Source organism: Ochotona princeps, chromosome X, assembly GCF_030435755.1.
Source record: "Ochotona princeps isolate mOchPri1 chromosome X, mOchPri1.hap1, whole genome shotgun sequence".
Taxonomy (NCBI): domain Eukaryota; kingdom Metazoa; phylum Chordata; class Mammalia; order Lagomorpha; family Ochotonidae; genus Ochotona; species Ochotona princeps.
The window spans coordinates 23,157,881-23,176,810 of NC_080865.1; the positions used below are offsets into that span (position 1 = coordinate 23,157,881).

At 37.8% G+C, this 18,930-nt stretch overlaps 1 protein-coding gene across 1 annotated transcript in view; it reads right to left on the reverse strand.

Annotated features, from left to right (window-relative positions):
- Positions 1–18,930, reverse strand: part of IL1RAPL1 (interleukin 1 receptor accessory protein like 1) — a 1,231,223-nt gene that overhangs the window by 147,825 nt on the left and 1,064,468 nt on the right. The window lies entirely within an intron of this gene.

Sequence of the window (18,930 nt, forward strand, 5' to 3'; positions counted from 1 at the left end):
CCAGCACATGAACCAAGGGCTTGGGACTCCAGCGGGCAGGCAGAGCTCCGAATCAGCACACCACCTGCTGGGCTTCTGAAGCCTGGGCTGGAGAACCTATGCTCTCTTGGGCACAAGGATTGTGGATTGATTAGGGAAAAGAGTAAGGGTATATGAGGTAGGGAGGACCACTGTGGGAGTATTTTGCAGGTGAGAAATGACTTCTGAGGCACTCCCAACAACAAGGCCACTGCATTTGCAGGTAAACAAGGGGACTAAGACCTGGTAGTTTGGAAGGGAGAGATCAGAAGATCTTTATGGGTCAGACTGATGCACCAGCCCACATGGGAGACCAGAGCTGGGCTTGTTAGCATGGAACTCTGCTGACCACCACATGCCAGTCCAAATGAAAGCTAGGACTGAGGTCCTGTCTGGCAGGGCTAGACCCCAGTACAGGACAGTGAGTGTCAGAACAGGAGACAAGTCACATTAGGCTGGGCCATGACATTAACTGGCATGCAAGAGAATCAAGTCCGGGGTTAGATTTGGTGGGGGACATGTGGGCCTAACCCTGAGGAAATACAAGTCCTGCAGGTTAGCTGAAGAGTTGGGGTAGTAACAGACTGAGCTATGCATGACCATGGAACCCACTGACGCTCATGGGTGCTGGCGCTGTGAATGGTGCTGGGCAGGTCCAGGCTGTAGCACCTGCATTCACATCCTAAAACATGGTGTGGGGAGGGCCAGGCCGCAACATTCATCAGCTCATACAAAGGCTGGGGCAGAGGGGGCAACTATGCTGGGTAAGGCCCTAGCACCCAGTGACATATGTGTGATCTGGGTCTGGGAGTAGGCTGAGTGAGGGAACTTGGGGTAACTCCCATAGTGGGTATAGCTCCTGCTGGTGAGTTTGTGGTTTAGGCCTGGGTGTTGGGCAGGCCGGCAAGGTAGCTCCACCCATTGGCAAGTGTGTAGCTTTGTTTTGAAAGGGGACGGACCAGGCAAAGTTGAAAATACCTTAGTCTGCTGGAAAGTGCAGAAGCCAGGCTGGAGCACTGATCATACCGGTTAGGCTATCACACGTATCAGTTTGCTTGAGCCAGGAATGGGAGCAGACTGAGCATGGCCCAGGTTGTAGCATCTTCCAACAATCATTGGGACTGGGGCCAGGCTAGCTCAGGCCAGGCTGCAGCATCCAAAGGCAAAGGCTGAGACAAGGGAGGAACTATTGCTAAGTTACGCAACCACTGGCATGTGCTTCTGTGACTGGGAACAGGCCTGGCTATGGAACTGAGGGGATACCTGGATAGGTTGTGGGTCCCACTGGTGAGTGTGAGGGCTGGAACGGGGGGCTGTTATCTGATCTGGATGTGGCTGCAGTGTCCTTCGACATGGGTTTGGATTAGGTCTGGGGTGCACCAGATTCATCTAGATTCCAACACCCACTGGTGGTTTTAAGATGGGCTGGGCTAGGTCTCCATTCCTGCTGAGCTACGTGTGAGCTATATCGGGTGTGGACCAGGCTTGGATGGACTGTAGCACCCAACAGTAAGAACCGGAATGTGTGTGGGCCTGTCAGGAAAGGCTGCTGTTCCTGCTAAGACAGGAGGTAGATTAAGTCAGTTTGGGCCAAGGATGCCCTGGTGTATGCAAGATCTGACATTGGGAGAGGTTCTCATGGAGGAGCTAGGGGAATTCCTCTGTTGGGATGCAATCCTTGCAGATGAGCACAAGAAGTAGGACAGGGAGCAGCCTACTCCAGACGAGGTTATGTTACCCACGAGCTTCCCTTTGCCTCAGGTCTTGGACAAGACAGGCACAATACCATCCAGTTCACATTAGAACTGGAGGCTGCTGCCCACACCAGAATGAGCTGGAACTTGGGGTGGGCCAGACTCTAACCCCCACCAGAAATAGCTGAAACTTGGGTTGGGCAAGGCTGGTCCAGGCTAGAGCTCTCACTGGCAAATGCCATGGGAAGGTGGGCCATGTCAGATTGGGCAAAACACCCAAAGTATGTGAGACCCTGGGTCAGGGTGCAACGAACCTGACAGGGGAGCTGCATGTGCTTTCTTGCTGGGACACTACTCCACAGATGAACATGAAAGCTGGGATTCATGGCAGATGAGGCCAGGCAGGGCTACAACACCTGTTGGTCTGCATATGGTCTAGCTCAGGGAGGAAGTGTTGCTGGGTTGACTGTACCTCATGGTACATACATAAGCCAGAGTAGATGAGCATTGATTGGGCTTTGCCACAGCATAAGCTGGCAGATTCTGGCACTTGGGGCAAATTCTGTCAAACTAAACTGCAGAACCACCTGGACAGTGCAAGATCCAGGAGTGGAAGTGGGCCCAGTAGGGAGACAATGTGTACCTCACTCTTGGTTTGTCACTCCCAGTAGTGAACATGAGAACCAGCAATGGTGCAGGCATGGCTAGACAGAGTGGTACCACCAGCACATGTGTGGAATGGATAGTGGGGCTAGTTGGATTGAACTCCGATATGAAGAAAGAGTTGGGAAATGACATATAGGAAGGGCACAAAACTCCCAAGATGGTTGACTAAAAGTGATTATCACTATCACGCATGATAATCAAGCTCTTTTCAGTTGAACATCAGGAAAGGATCCTTAAATATGCATGTGAATAAAAAAGCAATTAACATTTAGAGGAGCCCCAATCAGACTCACAGCTGACCTCTCCTGGGAAACTCTGTAAGTCCAAAGTGAATGGAATGACATATTCCAGATTTTAAAGAGGAAAAATTGTCAGCCCAGAACAACTTACCCAACAAAGCTTTTCTTTGTCTTTGAAAATGAAATAAAATTCTTCCACAGTAAAGAAAAGCTCAAAGAATTTATCTCTTCCAGACCTGCTCTACAAATGCTGCTTAAAGATGTTTTCTTGTTGGAGAAAACGAATAGCATGTACCAAAACCAAAGGCAAACCTGGAGAACAACCCAATAAAAGCACAACAGAAGATGAAATCAAACAATGAGCAACCCATTGCTAAAATGACAGGACCAAATACTACCTGTCCCTATTAACCCTTAATGTGAATGGCTTAACTTCATCAATCAAGTATCTGAGATTTGAAGGTTTGATGAAAAAGCAAAACCCATCTTATCTGTTGGCTACAGGAGACCCATCTCACCAACAAAGATAGGCAGAAACTCAAAGTGAAAGGATGGAAAAAGAGACTCCAGGCTAATGGAAAGGAAAAAGGAGCTGGGTAGCCATTTTCATATCACACTATTGTAGACTTTGATGTGAAAAACATTAAAAGAGATGAAGGACAACACATAATGATCAAAACATCATTTTAGCATGAAGAAATCACCATAATAAATGTATATGTGCCAAACACGAGGGCCCCTAGCTATGTGAAAGGGAGAAATATACTCCAATGCAATAGTAGTGGGGGATCTTAACACCCCATTAACATCAATGGACAGATCTACGGGACATAAACTCAGCAAGGAAACAACAGAGCTCACTGAGACACTAGAGCAAATGGACTTAATTCATATTTACAGAACCTTTCATGCTACAAACAATATAGTTTTTAACAGAAGATTTACTTATTTTTATTGCAAAGTCTGATATACAGAGAGGCGAGACAAAGAGGAAGATTTTCCATCAGATGTTTCACTTCCCAAGAGACCACAATGCCTGGAGGTGAGCCAATCCAAAGCCAGGAGCCAGGAGCCTGTTCCAGGTCTCCCACATGGGTGCAGAGTCCCAAGGCTTTAAGCCATCCTTGACTGCTTTCCCAGGTCACAAGCAGGGAGCTGGATGGGAAGTAGAGCTGCTGGGATTAGAATCGGCACCCACATAGGATCCCAGCGCGTTCAAGATGCGGACTTTATCTGCTACTGCACTGGGCCCCAGAATACACTTTTTTTCTTCATCAGTACATGAAACTTTTTCTAGGATTTGACCGTATTATAGGCCACCAAACAAGCCTCAGAAAATTAAAAAAAAAATGAAATTATAGCATGCATCTTCTCATACCATCTTGGAAACTGGAGACAAAATAGTCAAAATATCCCTGAAGATATGCAAATACATGGAGACTGAATAGTGTGCTGCTAAATGAATAATGAGTTATAGAGGAAATCAAAGGGGAAATAAAATTTGCTTGAAACAAATGAAGGCATCAGCACAACATATAAACTTAAGGGACATGATCAAAGCATTGTTGAGAAATTCATCTCAATCAATGTTAAGAAATTAGAAAAGCATTAAGTAAATGAGCTAATCATACATTTGAAGGAGCTAGAAAAACAGCAGCAAAGTAATACCAATACCAGGAAAAAAGAAATAACCATAGAGACCAAAAGAACAATACATGTCATCAATGAATCAAAGAGCTGGTTCTTTGAGAAAAATCAACAAAATAGACACTCCACTAGCCCAACTAATCAAAAAAAAAAAAAAAAAAAAAGAGGGAGAAGATATGAAGATACCTTGGACATCCAGAAAATTATTAGAAACTATTACAAGCAACTATATGCCAAAAAGAAAATGTAGAATGAAAGGATACTTTTTTGGATAAATACAATCTACCAAAACTGAATCATAAGGCAATTAATAATCTAAATAGACTTGTAATAAGGATTGAGTTTGAAGCAATAATTAAATCTCTCCCAACAAAGAAAACCTGGACCAGATGGCTTCACTGCAGAATTCACTGCAGAATTCACTGCAGAATTCTACCAAATGTTTCAAGAACTTACCCCAATTTTCCGTAAGTTATTCCAAACAATAGAAAGTGAAGCAATCCTTCCAAAATCTTTCTATAAAGCCAGTGTTACCTTAATATCAAAGCCAGAAAGAGATGCAACAGAAAAAGAGCTACAGACCAATATCCCTGATGAACACAAACCATAGATCCTCAACAAAATATTAGCCAACAGGATCCAACAGATGTACCACAGAAATGCCATTGGTTCTCTCAGATATAAGGCAACCTTTATGCAAAATACAAAATCAATAGCCCTTTCAATTCTGTTTTGCTACATCTCAGGGGGTTGAAATTTTTGTTTTTTATTTTCATTCATTCAAAAGGTTTTGTTTTTTCTTATTAATTTTGTCACTGGCTCATAAGTTAATCACATCATTTGGTTCAGGAAGGTCTTTTTCTTTTTCATTTCTGTAGCAATACATTGGTCATTCAAAGCATGTTATTTATGCTTCATATTGTAAATTTTCTGTTTTTCTCTCTTGTTGATTTTGTATTGCTTTTCATTAAAGGAACATATAGTAACTGTCGTGAAGACTATTGCATACAGTTATGGAGATGCAATGCAGTATGTCCAAATCAAATTTAGACTCCCAATTAAACTGTTTAATTTATCTTGACAATAGGATGCTGGAATCTCTGCCATTGCCCATGCCTACAATGTCAGGATATACTTAAATAGTGAATGATGGATTTAGGACTGATTGTGAAGGACTATATTATTGTAAGGATATAGGGGGAAATTAGTGTAAGGGGGTGGGAATTTGGAGGGGCAGGGAAATCCTGGGGCCTATGGAACTATATCATAGAATAATAAAATTAGTATTAAAAAAACACTGAAAAATGCAAAAAAGTCAAAGCAAATTATTTGTTTTAATATTCCATTTTTAAAAGTTACTGACTGACTCATGATTAAATCTATTGTTTGGTTAGTAGACAGTATGGTAAAACTTAATAAAACGTATTATAAGGTATTAGAATATACAACACAGGGCTGATTAATTTTAGGGATCCTGCTGGAGTAAATGAGTGTTGTTGTAAACAGCCTGAATGTTCATACCATTCTGATTAACTAAAAAGCAAAATGTGGTATATGCATATATGAATAAAGAACACAGGGAACATTAATGTGAATTTCCTTTATTAAAGCTTTTTCAAATTAGAACAGTTTTGACTAAAACATTGTTGAGGTAACACTGGGGATCATAAATTTTGCACGCATTTACTAAAAGATACATTAAGTAGGCCTGATCAAAACAGTGGCACTCTAAGTGCTGGGACTCTAGAGGGACTGAAGTTATTCATTTCTCTCTTATTCCTAATGCCTGTCATGTTTCAAGGTTAAAGCCATGTTTATATTTTTAGGATTTTTTCATAATTGGTAGGGTTATATCTATGAATATTATGCTGCCTAATTTCAAAAATTTCAAATAGGCTAAAAGGCAATTTATCATCAGCTTAAAAATGGGATGTTAACAGCTTTATAGTTAAATTAGGCTATGAAAAATGGGTAAAGGTTGTCTATGGAAAAAAAAGCTTTTTATAACAAAGATAATTGAACTCAGAGAGGAAGGTATAACCTGAAATGATTTAGAAAATTCATCATGAAAGTATGTCATTACATTAATTTACAGAGAAAATCACTTTTTTATTTACTCATCTCTAATGAATCCATCTCCCTCCATTCAGACAGACTAGGGACCAGCCAAACGTTAATAATGAACATGTCAAAAGATAAACTATAACCTTGTCACATTCACCATAAGACTCTCAGGAGTTTTGAGCAATTTTCTTCACTAGCTTGAAATGCTTTATGAGAGAATTCTTTTCAAAGCCATTTCAGTGAAAGATAAAAGGAAACTTATTTGGGAAAGTTTCTTTTAAATAATTTCAAAAAAAGTAAATTTGAGCAAAGTCATGCATATTCATGGCAGAGAATTTGGAATATGTAGAGAAGCATAAAAGCACAATTCCAGTTTCCCAAGGTAACCATCAGTAATCTTTTGGTTTATCATTTTTTTCTTTTTGAATCCTTATAAAATTATAGCTCTATTGTAAACAATTGAGTTTTTTGCTATTAAGATGATTCTAACTATATTATAATCTATCACACACACATATCACAGTACACATATTTAACTTGTGATTTACAGCATTAAACTTTTTTACAATGACCTTGTAATTTTTTTTTCCTTTTTGAAAAAGGTCTACTATTTATTTTTTGTTTTATTTATTTCTTTTTAAAATAGTTTTTTTTGGATACAAATTAGTTGGTGGTGGGCTCTCCCCTCCACCTCCCCCCAATTCCCTCCCCTCCCTTCTCCTCTGTTCTCCCCTCTAGATTCATAAATGTGTGTTCACTGTGAATTTTCCCAAGTCCTTCATGCTTCCACTGGAGTGTCTCCCAGTCATGTAGGAGAATAACTTTTCATTTTAGGATAATTCTTGTATCCTGGGGCCCTAATGTAGGTACAGTGAGGATTGGGCCTTCGTTGTTTATGGACTGTACCAATAAGTTTTATGTGGACACTGACTATCTCAGGTGGTTATAAACAATCCACCTCTTGTGGATGGTTAATTAATGAATTACATCACAAGTTCTTGTTACATTAGGTACATGCAAGTATGGAGTAACATTGATTAACATAGAGTAAGATTCACATACGATATCTCTAGATTGGACATCATATTATTTTAGAGCGACATATGGTATCTGACCTTTTGGGATTGGCTCATTTCCCTTAGCATTATGGTCTCAAGTTGGCCCATTTGGCCACAAAGAACTGCATTTCATTTTTTTTAAAATCACCAAGTAGTATTCCATAGTGCAGATGAAACATGGTTCTTTATCCAGTCCTCAGTTGGTGGGCATTCAGGTTGCTACCAAGTTCTTACAATTGTTGATTGTGCTGCAATAAATGTTGAGGTGCATGTTGCTTTGTCATATAACAAGTCTTTCAGATGTATTCCTAGAAGTAGTATTGCTGGGTCATATGGTAGGTGAATTTTTAATTGTCTAAGTATTTTCCATACTGACTTCCCTAGTGGCTGCACTAGCCTGCATTCCTACCAGCAGTGGAGTAGGGTTCCCTTTTCTCCACAACCTCGCCAGCAGGTGTTGTTGGTATTTTTCTGTGTATGGGTGATTCTTTCAGGCATTAGGTGGAACCTCGGTGTTGTTTTTATTTGAATTTCCCTCATTGCCAGAGAGCTTGAGTATTTTTTTCATGTGTTTGTTAACCGTTTGAATTTGCTCTTTTGTAAAGTGTCCATTTCCTATGCCCATTTCTTGACTGGTTTGTTTGTTTTGATGTTATTGTTGTTCTGGAGCTCTCTGTATATTATGGAAATTAGCCCTTTGTCTTCTGTTAGTGTACAAAGATCTCCCATTCTGTTGGTTTCCTGTTTTTGTTGATTTTTTTCCTTTGCAGAAACTGCTTGGCTTAATGTAGTCCCATTTGTTTATTTTGGTCTTGACTTCTTTTGGTGTTTTTTCTAGGAAGTTTTTGCCCAATCCTATGTCTTGCAAGTATGTCTGTCCAACTTTTTCTTCCAAAAGCTTGATGGTCTCTGGGTGTAGGTTTAGATCTTTAATCCATTTAGATTTGATCTTTGTGTATGATGAAAGGTGTGGGTCTTGCTTCTTATTTCTACATGCTATTAGTCAGTTGTCCCAACAGCATCTATTGAAGACACCTTCCTTTCTTCCTGGATTGTTTTATGTTTTCTTGTCAAAGATAAGGTAGTTGTGCATGTGTGGGTTCCCTTCTGGATCTTCTATTTTACTCCCTTGATCTACCTCCCTGTTTCTGTACTAGTACCAGACTGTTTTGATCACCACTGCCTTGTAATATGTCTGGAGATCTGGGATTGTGATCCCTCCTGCTAGGTTCTTATTCTTCAAGATAGTTCTGGCTATTCATGGTTTTTTGTGTTGCTAGGTGAACCTTTGCATCATTTTTTTCCAGCCCTGTGAAGTATGTTCTTGGTATTTTAATTGGAATTACATTGAATGTATAAATTCCTTTTGGTAATAAGGCCATTTTGATGATGTTTACTCTGCCCATCCAGGAACAAGGTATTTTTCTCCATTTTTTGAAGTCTTTTTTTTTTATTTCTTGTTTTAATGTTTTGTAGTTTTCCTCATATAGGTCTTCTACATTCTTTGTCAGGTTTATTCCTAGGTGTTTCATTTTCTGCTCTGTTATTTTGAAGGATACCATGCTAGTTAGTTCTTCTTCAGCCTTGGGGTTGTTTGCATACACTACGGCTGTTGTCTTCTTTTCATTTATCTTATACCCTGCCACTTCACTGAACTCTTGTATTACTTGTACCAGTCTCTTTATTGAGTCTCCTGGTTCTCCTATGTATAGGATCATGTCATCTGCAAACATTCATAATTTGATTTCCTCCTTTCCCATTTGAATTCGTTTGAGTCCTTTTTCTTGTCTAATAGCAGTTGCAAGTACTTCCAGTACTATATTAAATAGCAGTGGTGATAGTGGACAGCCTTGTCTAGTTCCAAATCTTAGTGGACAGGCTTTTAGTCTTTTTCCATTCAATATGATGGTGGCCTTGGGTTTTTCATATACTGCTTTAATTATGTTACGGATTGTTCCTTCTATGCCTACTTTATTTAGTGTTTTTAACATGAAATGATGAGGGCCCGGTGGTGTGGCCTAGCAGCTAAAGTGCTCGCCTTGAATGCCCCGGGATCCCATATGGTCGCCAGTTCTAATCCCGGCAGTTCCACTTCCCATCCAGTTCCCTGCTTCTGGCCTGGAAAAGCAGTTGAGGACGGCCCAATGCATTGGGACCCTGCACCCACGTGGGAGACCCAGAAGAGGTTCCTGGTTCCTGGCTTCGGATTGGCATAGCTTCTGCCCGTTGTGGCTCACCTGGGGAGTGAAACATCGGATGGAAGATCTTCCTCTCTGTCTCTCCTCCTCTCTGTATATCTGACTTTGTAATAAAAAAAAAAACACGAAGTGGTGTTGGATTTTTTCAAGTTTTTTCTGCGTCTATTGAGACTGTCATATGATTCTTGTTCTTGAGTGTTTTGATATAGTGTATCATGTTTATAGCTTTACATATGTTGAAACATCCCTGCATGCCTGGAATGAATTCCACTTGGTCCGGATGAACGATGTGTTTTTGTATTCTGTTGGCTAGTATTTTGTTGAGGATCTTAGCATCTATGTTCATCAGGGATATCGGTCTGTAGTTTTCTTTCTCTGTTGGATCTCTATCCAGTTTTGGTATTAAGGTAATGTTGGTTTCATAGAATGAGTTTGGAAGAATTGCTTCCCCTTCTATTGATTTGAAGAGTTTATGGAAGATTGGGGTCAGTTCTGCTTGGGATGCTTTGTAGAATTCTGCAGTGAAACCCTCTGGGCCTGGGCTTTTCTTTGGTAGGGTTGTTTTGTGTTATTTTGAGGATTGTTTTGTTGTTGATTTTCGCAATCCTTTAGGTGTATACTGAGCTCATATCTGTGTCGTTCTTGTTTCCTGACATGGGTTCCAATTGCAATGAATTTACTTCTTAAAACTGTCTTGAAAGGATCCCATAATTTTGGTATGTCATGCTTGAGTCTTCGTTGGTTTCAAGGATTTTTTATTTCTTCTTTAATTTCTTTTCTGACCCATTATTCATTTAGGAGCATGTTGTTCATCTTCTAAGAGTTTACATAGTTCCTGGGGTGTTTTGATTTGATTTCCAATTTCATTCCACGATAGTCTGTAAAGATGCATGGTATGATTTCTATTTTCTTGAATTCAGTAAGACTTGTTTTGTGCCCTATCATGTGGTTGATCCTGGAGAAGGTGCCATGCACAGCCAAAAAAAAAAATGTGTACTCTGTGTCTTTGGGATGGAAGGTTCTATATATATTGACTAGGTCCATTTGTTCTATTGTCTGTGTGAGTTCTGTTTCTTTGTTGAATTTCTGTTTTGCTGATCTATCTAAGAGTGTTAATGGTGTGTTAAAGTCCCCCACAATGATTGTGTTGGCATCGATGTCTCCTCTTAAGTCAGTTAATAATTGCTTCATAAAGCTGGGTGCTCTCGTGTTTGACATGTAAACATTTATTATCGTTATTTCTACTTGGTGGATGGCTCCCTTTATTATTATTTTTTTTAAAGATTTATTCATCTTATTACAGCCAGATATACAGAGGAGGAGAGACAGAGAGGAAGATCTTCCGTCCGATGATTCACTCACCAAGTGAGCCGCAATGGGCCGGTACGCGCTGATCCGATGCCGGGAACCAGGAACCTCTTCCGGGTCTCCCACGCGGGCTGCAGGGTCCCAATGCATTGGGCCGTCCTCAACTGCTTTCCCAGGCCAGAAGCAGGGAGCTGGATGGGAAGTGGAGCTGCCGGGATTAGAACTGGCGCCCATATGGGATCCCGGGGTGTTCAAGGCGAGGACTTTTAGCCGCTAGGCCACGCCGCCAGGCCCAGGCTCCCTTTATTATTATGAAGTGTCTGTCCCTCTTGATATTTCTTACAGTGAAGTCTATGTCATCTGAGATTAGAACAGCTAATTTTGCACCCTTTGGTTCATTCCCAAGATGAAGGCAATGGCCAATAACAGCCATGCCAAAGCCAGGAGTTTCTTCAGGTTCTCCTATGTGGATGAAGGGGCTCAATTACTGAGTCATTCACTTGCTTTCCCATTGGCAGGGAGCTGGATTGAAAGTGGATCAGCTGTGATATGAACCAATGCCCATATGGGATGGTGGTGTTAGCTGGTGTCTTCACTTGCCACACCATAGCACTGCCCCCTATTTTCGTTTCTACTGTAATCAAAATCACTTTTGCTTTTTATTAAGAGCCTGTCTTTGCTTAAAGAATTTTCTGAGAATTTTTGTCTTTGGAAATATTAACCAATAGTATTCCCATGTGTCCTATGGCTTGAAAAATTATATAAGGTGACAAAATTCATGTATTTAATATATACAAATTTAAGAGCATGATGATAACTTTTTACGCTACTCTGCTCCCCAGACCAACTTCTACCCACCTTCCTCTTTCTTTTAATATTTACAATGACATACTTAGTATATTTTATCATCACAAGCTTGATCCTCCACTGAGTACAGAACTCAACAAGTAGTAAATAGAAGAAAGTACTGTTCCTTAAGAGTATACAAAAGGGCTGTACCAGTAGTTGAATTTTAAAATGTCAATTCTGCTCAGAGAAATTACAACATTTTGTAACAATTGCATGGTCTCTAGTCTGAAATTGAGCACTTATATATTTATATGTAATTAAATCTTGAAATTATTTCATATATATGAAGTGGCTGCTTAAATGTTTATATATATTATGTATACATATATTTTAAATGACCATTTCCAAATACATTAATGTTACTATTTTTAAAAACATAAATATATTCATATGGTAAAGTCAATTTCAGTTTCATCTCCATTCTTTGGCTAGGCTGTACATTTGAAATTCCACTGTTTTTTTTAAAAAAAAGACTTACTTGCAATATAGAGAATCAGAGGGAGAGGCAGTAAGAGATTTTCTATCTGTTTACTTCATTCTGGCCTTCCACAGTGTTTGCAGGGGCCTAATAATTAGGCAGATTTGTACTGCTTAATAGTGCTACAATGATAGTCCCATCCCAACAGTGTTTTATTGACATCCATATTTGTTAAATAAGTACTCAAAGACTGCTTTAAATATTAGAATGTATTGGGGCCAGTGCTATAGCACAGCAAGTTAATCCTCTGCCTGCTGCACCGGCATCCCATCTTTCCTAGTTGCTGGACATATGATTCAGCTTCCTGGTTGTAGCATGGGAAAACAACAGAGGGTAGCCCAAGTCTTACGGCCCTTGCATTCATGTGGGATACTGGAAGAAGCTCCAGGATCCTGACTTTGGATCAGCTCAGCTCCAGCTGTCATGACCATTTGGGAAGTAGACTAGCAGATGAAAGTCTCCCAACTTCCCCCTTTCTTTCCTTCTCCATGGAACTCTGCCTTTTCAATAAAAAGGCAAAATAAGTCTCTAAACGATGTTTAATGTATTCAAGTACACAGATGAACTGTAGAATGTCTTTTTCAGACTTAAGAAGAAAGCCAAAAATGGATTGAACTGGAGTCTGAGTTTTGGTAAAATGTCTTTGGCAGGATTTTACACCTTTAAGATTTTAATTCATCCTCCCATAGATGAATTAGTTCAGTCTCAAACCATTACCATGAAACAAGGTTGAATTATTTTTTGCAAATATTTTGAACAATCTTAATTTTTTTGCTGTGTTTGTGGGTATGTGTTCCTCTGTGTGCAGACAAGTATATGTGTGTACAGCAACATGCAGAATGAGAGCAAACCAAACACTTTCGGGTTTTGATACCTTTTGCATATTTGCAATTGTTTATTTCAAACATCCTCTCCCATTTTCTGGTTTCATTGTCTGAATTGGCTGTATTTCTGATCTCTAGTCTCTGTCTCCAACACCTTCTCAGTCTTATGTTTTCATTTTATATTTGTTCAGGAGAGAGTTTTACATTTCATACTCTGTGATTTTTTTTCACCTTTTTCGATTATTTATGCTCAAAATACACTGAAGTGCAGCTTTTTGCTTCCTGGTTGCATTTAGTTTCTCATTCTTTTATCATTTTCATAAATGCTTTTGCATCTCTCCTTTATGTTAAACATTACTTTCTATGGCTTCCAGCTTTTAATTAATACTGATACTGTTGCATTGCTTTTTGAGGATACTAAGGCAGCTTCTAAACTTGTTGATTCTTTTAGTGGAAACATACATTCACAAGTACATTGCTTTTACTATGCACCCACACAAGAATGGTTGTTCTCCCTGGTGATGCAGAGTAATTTTAATTGATACTATTTAGAAAACTTACATATAGACTCTTCCAGTAAATATAGAGGCTGTTAGATCTGGAGTATGCCCAAAATTAGTGAAGTGTTGATTTTTTTAAATAAAATTTCCAAACTTGAATGAATATGTGTGTATATGCATATGTACATCTATGAACACACATGGACCAGCACATATGTTTCTGTGTAATTATTGTAATGGAGAGTTATTGCAATGAAGAAGTTACAACAGCCTAAACTCATCTCCTAGAATCTGACCTATAAATTCTCCATCTGCTAAAATGTTTAATGTTCTCTTTTTCAAAGCGGGATGGTGAGTGACATATTGCAAAAAAGGTTGAGCATGTGTCACAGTGCAAATTTTCAATGCATGTCAAATATTCTTAAACTGTTCTCAAATTCTTCAATAAATATACGATTTTGTCATTTGGAGAATTACATAGGAAAAAGTAGAAATACTGAAAACTGCATAAAGATTTGCTGTAATGCTTACTTTACTGCAGTGGTTACGAAAAATAACATTTCCAGAGTTCTTGTTCTTAAACTAGTGGGAAATACCAAAGTTTCAATTTTCTTTTTCCATTGCAATTAATGTTAGGTGTTTAAAGAATCATCTGAGCAATGCCAAGATGTAATTATATATGTGTGTGTGTGTGTGTATATATATATATAATATGTATATATAAATTTTAAGAATGAGGGACATGCAATTCATTCTGATACTCTGGTACAACCCTTGGTGAAACTGGCACTGATAAATCCAGCCCATATTGACTGTGAGCTAAGTATATTGAATATACCTGAACTCCTAGTATATTTAATTGTGAAACACATAAGCTGGCACTTTGATACATATGATCTTATTCTGTGGTTTACACAGTTGTTGTACTTCCCTCAAAATAACATGAAAAGAAAATTTAAAACCTTCAGATATATATTGATCTTTTCCTGTGCACATTTAATATACTGTACCTGATTCTTCAACTCACAGCCCACAATAATAGCAAGCATCTACAAGATCAAAGCAGCAGGGAAAACCAACTTTCTAAACTCAGCTTAAAGTGGATTTCACACATTTAATATTTGGCATTGAAATGTCTATACAAATGAAAGTGGTGTGAGCTCAGGGGAAAATGTTACATAAATTGTGGCTAAGAAAACTAAAAGTGATCAAGGGCTTTGTTTTATCTTTTCACACATTGTAAAATGATACATAGCGGCTTCAAAAAAGTAAAAGCTCCTATAAATTCATGATATGCGTTCATCTTAAACTATAATAGAACATGCTAGAACTAAAAGACCTGACTTCAAGACTCAGCTTTTTTAGTTTCATAGAGAAGACTGTTCAAAGTATCCGATCATTTAGCTGCTGCTTGTCTTTATTTATTAGATCTTATTGTTGAAGTTACTGTTGCCAACCTGATTGTAAATACAAGCATGGTGCTTATAGAATATCACCTTACATTTTGTTCAGCCATGTGAATAAACTTGTTGTTCATTAAAATAATTAAGATAAAAATACAAACTTCAAATACATATGTGCATATGCATCTATATTTTTCTAGAGATCTGTTTTTTCAATAGACGCACGTGCCAAGTTTAATATACAGTACAAAGAGCAATTATATTTAAAAAGTCCATAGAGCAAAGGTACTTCATACAAGAATTTTATTATTCTCTAATAATACTATAGAAATTGAGAGTAAACATTTGGTAAAATTATAGCAATTTGGTAATATCTATGAAATGTATAAAATTGGTTTCTTTTTCAAAAATCAAATATGCAAAGAAAATTCTGTAATAACGCAAATATTTGCCCTCTGTGATAGATGACTTTGAATCTGGGCTTTCACAAATGGCCTGAAGTGTATTTATAGATTCAATCCCATGCTTCATTGACAGCATTTTGGAATTACTGCATTTTGATGCAGAAACCAATACTCAGAGGACCTGAGTGACCTGCCTGTGGCCACACCATTCCTTAGAGACTAAAAGAAGCTTAGTTCACCTAATTCCCAATTTTAAGCTATGTGTTCTTAATTGGATTTCATTTTACTGTTAAATCTGAAATTGTAATCTCACAACAATGGGCTTTTCATTGCAACTTTAAAAGAGTATACAAAATACAAAATTCTCGAAGGAACAATACAAAAAATTCTGACTTGTAGTATTCCTTTGCTTTCTAAAAATTCATTTATATTTATTTTTATGGCATTTAACCCAACTATTGGTCCTGTAAGTATTAATGTTATGGCCAAATACAGCACAAAAAAACTTGGTATTTCATCCCCAAATCTGACACATTGAAGTATCTTGTTGCTATTAATATCATTACAATTTCAAAAGCTAAGTCCTTCATATTTCCTTTCTTGTTTGTTAGCTACTAGGAACTTCCATGATTGTATTCTTTAATTGATTACACATGTTGAACAACCTGTTCAAATGAAAGGCATACATTTTTTGCCCCACAGCTCCCAAGTTAAACAGATATTATCCTTCTAAGCACACATTAGGTTCATGTTTTTTTGCATTTTCAAAATTCTAGGGTATTATAATCATACATTGGTTCCATACTAGGATGTATTAAATCATTAAATTCATTTTTCAGTGAATAGTATTTCCTGTGTTTCTCAATTGATTTCTAAACATTTCCTTTATGTAATTCCAAATGACAACTTTAAAATACATAAAAATTGAGAAATAAAACATTTTATTTTTATAATAAATTTATTATGACTTCAAAATAAAGATTAAAAAATACCAAGTAAAAATCTAAAAGGATATGAAATTGTGTACATTTTGTAAATAAATAGACAGTGAATGCATTATGGGTCCTTTGTGAAATGTTTGAAGCATATCACTAGTTCTGGTAAACTGGTCACTCTTGAACTATCTTTGATCAGTCTCACCTAAGATACCTAAGCATTGTACCCTTCCTAGCTAATATCACATTCACAAAAGTTACAACATTTCATATACTGAACAATGGCACTTTCCATTTTGAAAAGCTGATAAAACCTAGAAGGATTATTTGAAAGAACCTCACATTGACATACTGTCATTTCTAAATGTCAGGGATAGGAAACTCAGCTCATAAAAATTAACTTTGTATAATAGTGCCCTTTCAAGATAAATCTAGAGGTTTAGTCTCAACCCTAGTGAAATGACCTCTAAAGCAGCAACTATTTTAAGGTCATGTGCACTTCCCTTTAAGCAGACAGCATCAATGAGGTTAACAGGTATCTAGGCATAGCTTTGCACTTGTGCTAGTTCTACCCTAAATAATATGTCTTCCACACATCTTTTTTAAAAATACACATGTATTGCGCCCAGCATGATAGCGTGCGTAGTGGTTTAAGTCCTCGCCTTGAATGCACCCGGATCCCGTGTGGGCACTGGCTCTAATCCCGGCAGTCCCACTTCCCACCCAGCTCCCTGCTCGTGGCTGGGAAAGCAGTCGAGGCTAGCCCAAAGCCTTGAGTTCCTGAACCTGCATTGGAGGCCCAGAAAGATGTTTCTGGCTCCTGGCATCGGATCGGTGCAGCACTGGCCATTGCGGCTACTTGGGGAGTGAACCATCGGATGGAAGATCTTCCTCTCTGTCTCTCCTCCTCTCTGTACATATACCTTTCCAATAAAAATAAATCTTTTTTAAAAAGCACATGTATTAAGTGAAAATTTTCAGAGCTAAATTGTGTCAGTAGGTCAAGTCTTAACAATCCTCTCCAATATTTTGTGTAACGTTTAGCTATATACAGTTTTGGGAAAGGAAATAAAGCATTGGTGTTAAACAGTCATGGAGATATTAGAGATACTCAAAAATATTCATCTTGCTTGAACCTAAGCAAAAAACTCTTTTATGCTTCCTTAAGTTTTGAGTTAACATTGAAAGATTGTTTTTCTGAATAACTGGGGTGTGTATTGAATTAAATTTCAAGTAAAAGGTCATACTACCTTATGAAACTTACATACTGCAAATATTTTGAAACAAATTATACTGCTGATTTGGAAGAAGGGATTTAATCATTAGTTTTCTGTTTATGTGTGTACTTGGAGTATGAATCCTCAAATACGAAAATAAGCAGAATCCCAGATAGGTAACTTTTGTTGAATAAAATCACATGGTTTTCAAGTTGGATAGTTAAGTCCTAAGAGGCCTGGTGAGTCAGTCTGTGTCCATGTTGCTTGCTCCTGGACCAGGCAAAAGGAGAGGAATTGGGGGAATAGGAGCTCTGTGGTGGTGTAAGCGACATCTCGTTCAGGAAGTAGTTGATGAATACGGCTGTGGTCATGTGATTGTATCACAAAACATCTGATTTTGAGAGAGATTATGGATTTTATGAGGATTTTTCAAACACTTCATGGAAAATAGGCTATGAAAAACTATTTTATAAACTTCAATCTCATTTTTCTAAGAACTTTGTGAAGTACCCTTGTGTACAATGCTATTTTGGGCCAGAAGTCACAAAGTAGTGTTCAAGGTCAGAATTATGGAGTTTATCCTTCCTCCACAATACATTGTCTTACTAAAGATTGATTACAGATCCAGTTTGGTGTTGTAGTATACTGGACAGAATATAAGATAATTGCTTTGAAAATACTCACCTATTTAAGGAAAGCAGATATATAGCATTTCAGATAATCCTGTCCAGTGGAAAATATGTGCATTTTGTACTTAGGACTTCTTTTCTAGAGAGTCATTTATTTTAAAAAGTTATTCAAATTTGGTATAATATTTCCTAATTAAATAGAATTCTTAAGGTTACTATGTAATGTACAATAAAATATGATTTTTAAATATTTCTTCATAAACTCTCCAAAGTGTCTGTGGTAATGTTTTCTATCATAACTGTCCAATATGGAAACCACTGGCCACATGCAAATCGTCAGCATGGAAAATGTGCCCGAGGAATTAAATTGTAATGTATTAACTAGTTATATTTTCTAGATGTATTATGTTCTTAGTCTACTTTCAAAATCAGAACATTAAACTACTTGTGATATGCTGTATTTTAGGTAGCATATCTCCAATATTGTGTTTAGTAAATGGCTTAATTGGCCTTGCTAATCATAAAAATAGCATTCTAGTGAATTTAAGGAGACCCACAAAAAATGTTTAATGCACATCAGTGATCAATTTTTGTAATATAGTACTACAAAACACTTAGAAATAAATAGTACTTAGAAATTTTATAGGGAAAGTTATAGGGTATTGATCAAATATGAGTCCATGGAAGCCCTTAAGGTGAGTCAATTCAGGAAATTTATAATGAAAAAGCAACTGACTCTGTTTCATTAATACTGACTTTTAATTTTTCAACTGAAGTCATTGGCAAATTAAGCAGCTGA